Source organism: Microtus pennsylvanicus, chromosome 14, assembly GCF_037038515.1.
Source record: "Microtus pennsylvanicus isolate mMicPen1 chromosome 14, mMicPen1.hap1, whole genome shotgun sequence".
Taxonomy (NCBI): domain Eukaryota; kingdom Metazoa; phylum Chordata; class Mammalia; order Rodentia; family Cricetidae; genus Microtus; species Microtus pennsylvanicus.
This window is the reverse complement of record NC_134592.1, coordinates 21,124,138-21,135,282: the sequence shown is the minus strand read 5'-3', so window position 1 is coordinate 21,135,282 and position 11,145 is coordinate 21,124,138. Positions and strand designations below refer to the sequence as shown.

At 36.1% G+C, this 11,145-nt stretch overlaps 1 pseudogene; it reads right to left on the bottom strand.

Annotated features, from left to right (window-relative positions):
• Positions 1–4,043: 4,043 nt before the first annotated feature.
• On the bottom strand, positions 4,044–4,538 carry LOC142834814 (large ribosomal subunit protein uL23 pseudogene; annotated as a pseudogene).
• Between the last annotated feature and the right edge of the window lie 6,607 nt (positions 4,539–11,145).

The following is an 11,145-nucleotide window of genomic DNA, read 5'->3' as shown; positions in this document are numbered from 1 at the left end:
CAATAATAAAATGTAAAAAAGGAAACCCTAATGACTAAGTAAGGAGAATTTCAAGAAAATTTAATCTCATCATGACATTCTCAGCTCTATCATTGAGTACTTCACTAACTAACACTACACAATTAATGTTCCTTCATCAAAATGAAGTTGAACAAGATGCTGCAAAAGAAAAACTCCATCCGTTCCTATAAGTTTGGTTTTATGTGTATCTTTGTCTCTAATTTATTTTTCCCAATGATTATTTCTCCAATTTTTTTTCTGATGTCACAATACTCTAGGTTTGTAGATTTCCTACACTTATTTGCAATGGTCTGGCTTCTTTTAAAATCCTTTGGTATCCTGAGTTCATTAGAACTAAGATAGGTAACCATACAAAAGCTAATTTATACCACATAAGCCACTAATCTCTTGGTGATTCATATCAGGAATAGTTGGTGTCTTAAACACATAGTTAAATTTCTGCTAGCATTCTCCTTTCCCTTCTAGGCAGTGTGCTACAAGCCTACAAGAACATTACCAAAAGCAGATGTGCTGTGGGATGAAGCCATCATTCAGGCTTGTGGAATGTCCAAAATTCCCTGTCACTTTTTGGCAGCAAGAACTAAATGTCTGCTTTCATATCTCCATTCAAAGGCATAAATGTTTATCAGCAGAGACATGTTATAAATAGTTCACTGAAACTTCAAATCACACCACAGAGTTTAAATATTGGGGTCCAAAGAAAATAGCTATTAATTCTAGTTTTTACTTTAAGCTAAGATCTAATTGGAAAATAATACATATTATGACACATTAAGATTTGCTTAACATAATGAGAACTATAGTAAAAGATTCATACGAATTTGATGTCGTTTTAGATGGTGAAGCTGGCTGAGTTATGGCATATTTTTTTTAGTACTTTAATTTCATATCTGAAGCTATACATTAAAAATCAAACTATAGCCAAAATACACTAATTACTAAGCTCAATGTACTTTTATTAGTCAAATTTTGCATTGGTCATCATATTTGTGATTAATTGAGAGTTAGGAACGTAATTTTAGGAGAATACAATATATATATTTTTTTTATTTGGGAAAATACCATATTTTAATAGACTACCATCTATATTCCCTAGGCGCAATCAAAAAATACCTTTATCATTTGAATACTATGTTAAAATTTTCAGTAAAGCTTCATATGTATTATTCTAATGATGCAATATACCTGGGACAGATGATTGAATACTTTTTATTTCATCTACTAGAAATTTGGTTTTCTTCATTTTTCATTGTTTTAACATCAAAATATAACACAATAAAACAAAATATGATGAAACAATCACATCAAAGTTTGAGAATGTAAATCAACAGAAGGAAGAAATCCAAAGAGAGGGTTCAATAGTCAAAGACCAACTCAAACACATGCTCAAGATTTTCATACAAATACCAATGGAAACTTAATATATATCAAGAGTTTCTGGTGCACACCCTGGCAGGCTGTGTGCTTGCTACTTTACTTTCTGTGAATTCACATGAGCTTTACTCAGGTCCTTTAGAGGGCCTTACTTGCCTGGTGTCCTTCTTCCCCTCTTGCCCTTACACTTTCTGCTTCATCTTCCTGGGGATCCCTGATATCTGAGGGAATAAGTTTGATGCATGTTCCAAGATATCTCTATATCTATATCTCTTCTCTCTCTCTCTCTCTCTCTCTCTCTCTCTCTCTCTCTCTCTCTCTCTCTCTCTGTGTGTGTGTGTGTGTGTGTGTGTGTGTGTGTGTGAGATCTCTGACTGTGGGTCTTTGTGTTTGTCCCCTTGTGCTGAAGGAAGAATGTTTCTCTGATGGGGGCTGAACAAGGCTCTGATCTATGAATAGAGCATAATATTATTAGGAGTCATTCCATCACTATTTTTTCAAAGATCTGTAGCATTTGGTTTGAACCTAGGTCTCTGGGCTATCTAGACTCTGGTTCTTGGTCACCCAAGCAGGTTCAGGTATGGATTTTATCTTGTATAATATGCATTAAGTCAAATCAAACATCTGTTGGTTACTTCCACAATATTTGTACAACCGTTACCCTAGCATATTTTGTAGGCAGCACAGTATTGTAGATAAAAGGCTTTGTGGTTTTGTTGGCAAATACATTTCCCTTTTGGTAGCCTGCAGAGTACCTTCCTATACGTAACAAAGACACTTGGCATGTAAGCTGGACAACAACTTAACCTCTCTATGTTCAATGTGTTGTGTGGGTACTGTCTTCAACAAGGGGGCTTTGTTGTTAATTTGTGAAGAGCAACCAATTTTCCTAGCAATAACTGGGTTTATTTGGAGATTTCCAAGAAATACCCAGTCTAACAATTTAATTTGGTGGAACCCTGTTCCAGTATGGTAAGTTTTATTTGATGATAAGAGAAGAGTTGGGACTCTGATTCTCCTATTATTTGGAGACTTCATTTAAGATGATCACATATTTAAGAATGTTAATGTCCAACACCTTTAGTTTTATATGTGTATATGAAACATTTTTCTTATAATTTTTAACTGTTATATTACAGCTAGAGTTGTTATAGAAAATAATTTAAATATTATTAGTCATTTCTTTGTATATTGAACCAGTTAATAATCTTTTTGTTCTAAGTCTCCCATGACACAATTCTATCAGTGACTGTAACCAAAATATATAGCCAGTTATGTGAATGAATTTATTAAAAAAGTTCCAGATATCATGATCTCAAATTCTAGACTCTTAGATGTTGTTAACAACTGGGTCAATCTTTGTAGATAAACTCAAAATTTAAGCTTAACATATAGGGTGTCAAATGTTGTCATGTATTTTTTTCTAAGTAATTTTTATGATTTTTTTAATCTTGTGTTTGGTTTTCATTTCTAATTTTTTGATTAATTTGAACAATATTAGCAGAATGGTAAGGAAAAAAAAAACTTCTGAATCCTGAGGCCCAATGGAAGAGCAGAGAAATACAACTGGTTTCAAAATAACAAAGTGATTTTAAGAGACACATTCTTCTTGGTATGGTGTTATTTTTTACCCCAAACCTTCAGAGGAAAGAATAAATGAAGGCATTTTTTGTTTTCATGGGGTTGTGTCTCTTACCTGATCTAATAGCCTAGTATGGCCATTTTATCTTCAGTTCATCAGCCAGCAGAATCTAGAACTGGGAATTCCGTAATAGATTCAGAACATTGTTAATCTGTAATAAAGATACTATATTTTCCTTCACCAAATATTCTCACCAAAAAAGTATTTTCTTTTACTTATTTTGGTCTTTTAAAAAATTTCTCATGAAAACACAATAAATAGAAATAGTCTTTCCCTATGTTTTTTTAATTTAGTTAATATCTTTTATACTAATTTGTGTGAATATCAAAAAAGGACTTTCAAGGTGGTATTTTCATACATATATAACATTATACATTGGATACTTTCTCCCAGTTTCCATATATGTCTTTGTTATAATCTGTTTTCCAGTTGATTTCTTCCCTGAAGAAGTTCACTCCTGTGATTTTATGGCACATTTATTCATATCTTCTATATCTCCCTTTCTCTCAACCACTTAGACCTATTCCTCTCATCTCATAAATTTTACTACATAACCCACATTTCCTTTGAGTGATATATTGCCTAAAATTGTGTAGAAAGAACTCACCCATCATTTCACACACAGCCATTAATTGTTTTAAAGACATACATACTGCATTGTAATGTAATTATACAAGATGACCCATAACTATTACCAATTACAATAGTCATCCAGATTTTTTTAATTTGTTGTATTTTTTAGTCAGATTCTCCTGTTTAGCTACAAAAGCCATGGAGTAATAATCCTGCTGTCTCAGCTTTTTCAGTGATAGGATTGCCTAACATATTAATGATTTTCTATGCTAGAAATAAGTAATTTCTGTATCTCTTTTTTTAGGTTTGCAGTATTATATAACCACCTATCAGAGAGAAAATATGATAAGGTGAATGTTGATCACTTCATCAGACCTTCAAACTACCTAAATAAAAATGTTTCTTTTTTTTTTATGGTGAAAAAGAGTATATTTAGAATTAGCCGGCTGGGCTCAGTTTAGATGATTCCAATCTTGTTGGCAACATCCAGAGCATCATAATCAGGAGCCAACCGAACATAGGCCTTCTTCTCTCCGTCGGGCCTTATGAGGGTGTTGACTTTGGCCACATCGATGTCATAGAGTTTCTTCACAGCCTGTTTGATCTGGTGCTTGTTGGCCTTGACGTCCACAATGAACACAAGTGTGTTGTTGTCTTCTATCTTCTTCATGGCTGACTCGGTGGTCAGGGGGAATTTGCTGATGGCATAGTGGTCAAGCTTGTTCCTCCTGGGCGCGCTCTTCCGGGGGTATTTAGGCTGCCTTCGTAGCCGCAGGGTCTTGGGACGCCAAAAGGTGGGCGATGTGCGGATCTTCTTCTTTTTGTGGCTGTGGACGCCTTTCAGCACTGCCTTCTTGGCTTTCAAGGCCTTCGCTTTAGCTTTGGCTTTGGGAGGGGCAGGAGCTTCCTTCTTCGCTTTCGGCGCCATCTTGACCAAAAATGTTTCTTTATATTTTGAATAATATTTGATACTTGATATAAAGCAGTAGTAAGTTTGGAAGTGTTCTTATTATATTCACAAAACTATGGAAGGATTTTTGTACATAATTTTACAGTCAAAACACAAAATAATAAATGTATCATTTATGCTCTTAACATGTTTGTGTTCATACTAAGCCTGGAGAAGAGAATGGCAATATGGAAAATTTAAATTTTCCAAAATATGGAAAGTCTGGCCAGCTGCACCACCATTTGTAAGCAGGTCATCTGCTGCCTCAGAACACCGTCCAGAATGCTAACACTAACAAGATAGAAAGCTTTAATTGTAGTTTGGTCTTTACCACCTATCTGAGGTTATTTTGTTGCACTGTCAAATGCTATGTCTTTTTTTCTCTGAATAATTTTGTGTTTGTGTGTGTTAATGATTGAGCAATATATTGTTGTGGGTTTCAGAGTTATTCCTGTTTTTATACATTAAGTATAGCTCAGATATAACTTTTCTTTGACTTTAACCTATGACAGTACATTTTTGTCTTATAACATTTAAAGGTGCCAATATCTGTGTAGTGTTAAATCATTTTTCCTAGAAGAAATATCTCTTAATTATAAAATAATCTCTTCTCTCAAATCAGTAGAGTTGATCCGACTATGTGATTAAACATTTTAATGTCATGTTTAATGTTATAATAATTACAAATAGTTGTATTCAGTGCTTGATGGGTGGCTCAGTGATTAGAGTGCTTTCAGGGCTTGGATTTGATCAACAGAAATTATGTAAAATAAGATTAAAAAGGAAAGACAAATGTACAAGCTTAAAACCTCAAACCAGTTATGTTTTGTACTTGTTATCTTAGTACCTGGAGGTTAAAGACGGGAAGATCCTGATAACTTTCTGCCCAGTTAATTTGGTCTGCTTGAAACATTTTAGAGATCCCATGAAGATTTAGTTTGAAAGATAATTTACATGGCCCTGAAAAAGTCATATGAATTTTCATCTGACCTCAAAGGACAGGTGCATTGTTGCCTGTTATCTAAATGTAATCTAAAATGGTATTAATTTCTATAATTTTATGCATGTGTGGTATGGGAAGTTCTCTATATTTGTTGCTTTTATTGGTTAATGAATAAAGAAGCTGTTTTGGCCAGTGGCTTAGCAGAATGGAGCTAGGTGGGAAAAACTAAACTGAATGCTTGAAGAAAGAAGGCAGACTCAGGAGATGCCATGTAGACACCAGTGTGGACAGATGAGCCAGAAACTTGCTGGTAAGCCACAGCCATGTGACAATAGACAGATTAATAGAAATGGGTAAATTTAGATGTAAGAGCTAGCCAATAAGAAGCTAGAGCTAGTAGATTAAGCATTGATTTAATTAAAACAGTTTCTGTGTGGTTATTTTGGGGCTAAGCAGCTGGGAACAAAAAGCAGCCTCTTACAACAAATTGGTGCTCCAATGTTTATTAGCTAAATCCAAATAAAACCTGAGAAGGCTTGGAAAGAAAGTATAGACACTAAAAAACAAAATTTAGGCACATTTTTTTTTTCTGGATGGGCTCTTCTTGTTGGCTGCATACTGCATCTCCTTTATAAGAAGTCTTGCTGATTCAGTGGTAGAAAAAAAGCCCTTACACTCTCTTGCCATGCTACCAGCACATATGCAGGTTCTTTCAGAAAGCTGAGCATATAAGTGGGGTCTGTGGGCAGTGTGCTACAAGTAACTTAATGGCAGCACATGCCAATTGATTATCAGAGTTAAGGTGGTGAAGATGGCTCCCACGTGGCAGTCTCACAGGCAGTGAAGGGACCTCTGCCATGATGGACTGGGTGGAGCCAAAAAGCAAAGCAGCATTAGTCCTATACAAGCTTTTTTATCATTTTAATAACCTTCCTGGTCAGAAAATAATTACAGATACACAATAAAGACAAACTCAGATGACTCAGACTTCATAGTATATCATTAAGGAAGAATACAGTCTTTATAGACTAATAATGAACAGCTAGTTGACAGGATTAATACCATTGAAAATCAAAACTTACCTGAAAAAATTAATACTATTAAAAAGGGCAACATTAATTTGACAGACAAAATTGAATCTATATCTAAGGGTAAAGAGAAATTATCTGAAATAATTCATACTGTTGAATTTGACAATCAAAATTTGTTAAAAAGTTATGATAGGTTGGCAGATACAGTATCTCTCCAAGATGGCAATCTGTATGCTATCCAAGTAATGTTCAAGAATGATGTGTTATCTTTAAAGGAGAAACTTCAGACCTTAGAATCACATGTTCAAATGAGGACCAGAGGATAGGTGCCTCAAAGAAATCACTTGAAATTTATAAAGGCCAGGAGACTCAGGATTTACAAAAGACAATAGGAAAAAGTTTTGAAATGATTGAGGAAATTATTAGATCTGGTGAACAGGTAAAGAAGGGACAAGGACAGGATTCAACATTGCCAGTAGCTATCAGAGATGACCTACCCAGGATTTTAGCTTCCTACCTTTTAATCTACTCTGACAAAGCATCAATTTCTAAAGGCTCAAAAGGATACAAATAAAGTACACGTATATTTATAAGAATGAATGATGTAAAGGAAATTAAGCAAGCTGTTGTAACTTATGTTTTACATTCCACATTAGTTAGAGAGCTGATAAAGACATGGTCTTCTAACATCAAGACAACACCACATGAGTGGATTCAGTAAGTTTCAACAGTCCTTAGGTAATGTTTAGAGGTTATTTCAGAAAAGAGGCAAAAACTTTGGAACAACAGGGAAAAACAAATGTACTTGAGACTTCCCAAGATCAAATTCTTAGTGAGGGTACTTTTTTACACCTTCTGGCCAAACCTCCAAATAGGACTCACAGAGACTATTTGCAATTATACCACACAGTAATCTTGGAACTTATCTATCATTTTACTTTCACAGGATCCCATAGAAAGAACATCACTCTCATGACAGCTGGAAGGAATTCTAGAATATGATGTCTCCTCATCCAAAAAAGTTTGTACTCATAATTAGGGACATAATTTAGGGGTTGATTATAATTGTTATAGGGTTGGGGGTTGGGAGAAAATTTATAAACTCAGGAATCTCTTTTTTAAAAAAGGGAAAATTGGATGAAATAATATTAGTGTGAGCTAATAATAATAGTGTGTAATAGAGTGAATACTTTTGAGTTATAATTTATAGGCAATTACTTTGGGATAGATTCTTGTATATTGATCAAAGTTACATTGAATATTGTACACATACAGGCTTGCTTAAACTATTTAATATATTGATTTATATTTATTATATTGCAATGTACCATTCTACCTCTGAGCAAGATACTTATACATTGTTTACATTTTGAATTCATTGTCCTCAGTTGTTGCATAATTGTTTATTGTGTAATATTCTAACATGAAGTCTTAGTCTTTAAGTTATATAGGTTAATAAATATAGGTCAAGAGTCATCTATAATTGTCATGCTTATAGTTAGACTAATCAGGTTATTGACATAGAAATTGTATTCTTCATATATTGGTAATCTTGAACCATTTCAAAGAGCTGTAAAATATGGCATTTAAATAACTTAGGGTTCTGTTGAAGTGAGATATGATTGCTCCTGGCAGCACCAATCAATTCACAAGAGAATGTTGAGCACCAAAGACACTCCACATGGATCTTGTTTTCTTTTTGCCAAAACTGGCCTTTAAACAAAGAAATGCCCATGCCTCAACCATTGACAAAGTACGTGGTGCCCAGAAATGGGTAAGAAGTAGTGTCAAATCTTGCCAAGACAGGGTAAAATGATTTTGAAAAATTTCCTGCCTCTGCTAATGGTCTGTTAGTTATTCTAGGTCTTAGCCAAAATTGGTTTCTTCAATGTTGCAAATGAGACTTTGGGTGATCGCCCAGGTAGCCAGTTATCTCTGTCATTTGTTGCACATTTTGGAAGTTGCTTGATTGCACTTCCTGTTTACTCCAGTAATATTATTTCCCTTCTTGGGTCTTCAATGGTGTTGAAGACTAGATAGTTGTAGTTACTTTCTTCTCATGACTTGGCCAAGTTATTTATCTTACAAGAAAAACTAGTTAGGATAGGATAATTATTGAATATATTGTTCTTTTTTTTTTTGGTTTTTCGAGACAGGATTTCTCTGTGGTTTTGGACCCTGTCCTGGAACTAGCTCTTGTAGACCAGACTGGTCTCAAACTCACAGAGATCTGCCTGTCTCTGCCTCCCAAGTGCTGGGATTAAAGGCATGCACCCCCACCACCCAGCTATATTGTTCTTATTTTATATAATTTTTATCAGGCTTAGAACTCTTTTATTTAAATGAAATGGGAGGTACTATAGGAAGTCTTAGATCCAGTGGTTAACCACCCACTGAGGTGTGGCCTTTTATACTCTCTATGCCTATCTAGAGCATACCTCTGGCCTCTCTTTCCTGGCTGCAGGGATTCAGTTTCTGATCTTTGTTTCAGCAGATAATTCTGATTTGTGAGTCTACCCCTAAATAAATAACTGTCTATTTTTCAATTTTGAGCTAATGTGGGATTTCTTTTAAGAGTTCTTGCACATTGTTGTGTATGCATATGCTTGTTATTGCTAATCAAAATCTGTGAACTTAAAACACGTTAGACAATCTCACTATTGTGGACTGACTTCCTTAACTCTTCAAAATCTATAAATGCAAAAATATCCGAATTTTCTTTTTAAGGCCAAGTCAGTCTAAGCATGCCCTGTTACCCCTCTGTGAGACAACAACAAAATCTATATTAGAATGTCTTCCATCTCTCCTTTGCCTTCCTCTACAGAGAGTCCTATGAATTTTCCCTTATTCTGCCTTCATCTTATTGTGAGGAGCAGTGAGGAAAAAGAAGGCCTGTGGGACTCTCTGACAGAATCTTTAAATCCCTGTACCCTGCTCTCTCTCATTAGGGATCACAAGGGAGGGAGCCTGTAGACGCTGGCCCCTCTAAACTCCCCACACTAGGACCTTGATCAGTTCTTTCAGATAAATGCTGGTGCTCAATTTCCTTTCTCCATGTTATGCAGCCATGGACTCAAATCCATGGAATGATGTCAACCACATTTGCTGTGGCTCACAAGTAATCTAATCTACATAAATATCTCTCAGGGGCTAGCACTGGTCTCTTAGATGACTCCAGACCCTTTCAAATTGACAGTATTAACAAGCACAAGATTGATCTCAGCCAATAAATTAATTTTTAGAAGGACCGAGTCAGCATGCCAGCATTTTGCAACTCTGATAAATTAGTGGGTCCAAATATTTATTCCCAATTACTGTTCCTAGTGCAACAAATTTTGAAAATCTGACAGAATAATATCACCTTTAAACTACTTGTTCCATATATACCTGCTAGTTGGGATACTTAAAGGTCTTCAAAATTAGGAAACGACGCTGTGAAGGAACATAATTGCTCAAACCCATCATTCTTCTCAGGACAGTGCTCTGATGTAGTTTGCACTGTGGGTGCAAGCCCGTGGACTTCTGCACAGGGAACTTCCTCTTGGAAGCGGAAGTGCCTCTCTGGGTAGCCTAGGAGACACTGGGCAGCACTGTCCACAGCACGACCTTTGACCTGATCCACAGCAAGACCTTTGACCTGCTCTAAGTGGCATCAGATGCTTAGAACCCCAGATTCCTGAAGAGGCCACGGCCTTGGGTAGCTGCCGCGATGGAGGTAACAGTGGCATCACTCCAGCCCGCGAGGGAGGGCACAGCCACCATGCTGTCCTTGCTTGAGCAGCTTGGCTCCAGATGCTGGGCACCAGGGACTGGGAGGAGCTCTTGTGATGATATTGTTTGGAAGGATCCTGCTCAGTATGTGGTGTCTGCAGCACCCTCTGGGACCCACCTGGAAACCCAGGGTGAGGAGAGCAGTCTCCTGCCAGGTTCCCTGGTAATGAATTGGAAAACACGAGCATGGGGAGGAGGAGTTTTTTCTTTAAAAGAAGTATCCTTTCCTCAGGATTTCCATTATAACTTATAATCACCCACTGATTTTCTCTCCTTTTTTTAAATTTCCTGGTGTGCAGGTAGTTTGTTTATGTCACGCTCCTTGTTAATGCTATGCTGAGAGATCCTGCCACATTTGAAACATTTAGCCTGGTCTTGTCTGGTGAAGCTCTTTTCTCATTCTGTAGGCTGTTGTTTGTCCTATTGACATGTCCTTAACCGTTAGCTAATCTTGATTCCGGATACATTTGTGAAAGATTTTTTTTTTTAAGCAATAGGAGTTCCCTGGTAACTATTTTAGGATATGATGTGTACTATCATATCTTCTTCAAATAACGACACTTTGATTCTTCCTTTCTAATTTGTGTACCCCTGTCCTCCTTCAGTGTTCCTATTACTCTAGCTAGAACTTCAAGTACTATTTTGAATGCATATGGAGGGAATGGATAACCCAGTCCTGTTTCCGATTTCAGTGGAATTGCTTTGGGTTTCTCTCCATTTAATCTGATGTTGGAGACTTATATTTGATGTTGAAGTTTATAGACTTGCTGTAAACCGCCGTTTTTATGTTTAGGTATATCTGTTGGATCCCTACTCTCTTCAACACTTTTATCATGAATGG